Source organism: Triticum aestivum, chromosome 7D (genome assembly GCF_018294505.1).
Source record: "Triticum aestivum cultivar Chinese Spring chromosome 7D, IWGSC CS RefSeq v2.1, whole genome shotgun sequence".
Classification (NCBI taxonomy): Eukaryota; Viridiplantae; Streptophyta; class Magnoliopsida; order Poales; family Poaceae; genus Triticum; species Triticum aestivum.
In genome coordinates this window covers 451648913-451651338 of record NC_057814.1, presented here as the reverse complement: position 1 = coordinate 451651338, position 2426 = coordinate 451648913, and positions in this window count along the sequence as shown.

Below are 2426 nucleotides of genomic sequence, written 5' to 3'. Positions count from 1 at the left end.
TGGTGGTTCAAATCCTTCCTGAGCGGGACTGATCTGTGGAGCGCGAAGTGACTCGTTCTCTTTTTGAAGATCTTCATGAGCCGCTCTCAATTTCTCAAGTTCTTGCTTCCTTTGAAGATAATTGTAGGAAAGCTTTTCATGAGTTGTTGAGAGCGTTTCATGACGACTTTCAAGTTCCTCGTACTTAACATGAAGATTTTTTATGTCTTCAATTAAGGACTGAGATTGGGTCATTTCTGCGTCCAACAGGTCATCGCTTTTGTCTAACAATTTTTGAATATGTTCCATGGCTTTCTGTTGTTCAGTTGCAATTTTTGCAAGTGTTTTGTAACTAGGTTTGGATTCACAATCAGAGTCATCTTCACTTGATGTTTGAAAGTAGGCATCGCGTGAGTTTACCTTGGCACTGCGTGCCATGAAGCAGTAGGTGGGAGCAGAGTCGCCCTTATCATTAGCATCAGCGTTGGTGACGGAGCCATTGTCTTCAGTGTTGAAGATGGACTTGCCAACGTAGGTTGTAGCTAGAGCCAGACTTGCAACGCCAGAGTCGGAATCCTCCTCAGACTCGACCTCTGCCTCCTCAGAAGCAGACTCCTCCTCTAAATCCATCTCCTTGCCAACAAAAGCACGAGCCTTGCCAGATGAGCTCTTCTTGTATGATGAAGACTTCGACGAAGACTTGGAGGATTTTTTTCTTCTTCTTGTCATCAGAATCATATTCCTTGCTCTTCTTCTTCTTCTTGTTCTCATTGTCCCACTGTGGACACTCAGAGATGTAGTGACCAGGTTTCTTGCACTTGTGGCATGTTCTCTTCTTGTGGTCAAGAGTAGAAGCTTCATCATTTCTCGAGCTAGATCTTGAAGTCTTTCTGAAGCCTTTCTTCTTGGTGAATTTCTGGAACTTCTTCACAAGCATAGCAAGCTCCTTACCATTCTTTAGGATCCCCAGAACTGCAGTCAGATTCTTCTTCAGATGAGGAAACAACCTTTGCCTTTAAAGCGCGAGTACGGCCATAGCTGGAACCATAGATATCTCTTTTCTGAGATAACTGGAACTCATGTGTGTTGAGCCTCTCAAGTATGTCAGACGGATCGAGAGTCTTGAAGTCAGGGCATTCTTGAATCTTCAGGGCCAGGGTGTCAAATGAGTTGTCAAGTGATATCAAGAATGTCTTGACAATTTCATGCTTGGTGATCTCAGTGGCGCTGAGTGCATGAAGCTCATTTGTGATATCAGTGAGGCGATCAAATGTGAGCTGGACATTCTCATTGTCATTTCTCTTGAAGAGGTTGAAGAGGTTGCGAAGAACACTGATCCTTGAGTCTCTCTGGGTTGAGACACCTTCATTGACCTTGGAGAGCCAGTCCCAGACTAGCTTCGCAGTTTCCAGAGCACTCACACGGCCATACTATCCTTTGGTCAGATGACCACAGATGATGTTCTTGGCAGTAGAATCTAGTTGAATGAATCTCTTGACATCAGCAGGGTGACACCTTCACCGGCCTTGGGAACGCCATTCTTGATGACATACCAGAGGTCGACATCAATGGCTTCAAGATGCATGCGCACCTTATTCTTCCAGTAGGGGTAATCAGTGCCATCGAAGCCAGGGCACACAGCGGAGACTTTGATTATCCTTGCAGTCGACATAGCTAAAACTCCAGGTGGTTAAACCGAATCACACAGAACAAGGGAGCACCTTGCTCTGATACCAATTGAAAGTGCTAGTTATCGACTAGAGGGGGGTGAATAGGTGATTTTTATGGAAGTCTTCAAAACATGGGGGCTTTGAAGACAAACAGTAGAAATGTGTAACACCCCGGATGTAACTTTCCATATTTGTAACTCCAACTCTTGCAATTTTCGGCTATGTGTTATGATATTCCATTCGTGGTCGGGTTTTGTCTTTCGTTTTGCATTTTGTTCATGTCATGCATCTCATATCAGGTCATCATGTGCATCTCATTTGCATACGTGTTCGTCTCATGCATCCGAGCATTTTCCCCGTTGTCCGTTTTGCAATCCGGCACTCCCACATGCACCGGCGCACCCCTCTTGTTTCTTTTCATGAGCGGGTGTTAAACATTCTCGGAATGGACCGACGTTTGTCAAGTGGCCTTGGTATACCACCGGTAGACCACCTGTCAAGTTTCGTTCCATTTGGAGGTCCTTTGACGCTCCAACGGTTAACCAGGTAACCGCAAAGGCCTTTTGTGTGTTGCAGTAAACCCCCCTCCAAACAGCCCAATAACCCATCTAAGTCCCCTCCATGCTCTCGATCGTTCGATCACGATCGTGTGGGCGAAAACCGCACTCCATTTGGAGTCTGCTAGCTCCCTCGAGCTATAAATAAGTGATCCCTCTCGGATTTCTCGCGCAGATCAAACCCAAACCCTTCCCCTCTCCGCAGCCGAACGTGTCCGGT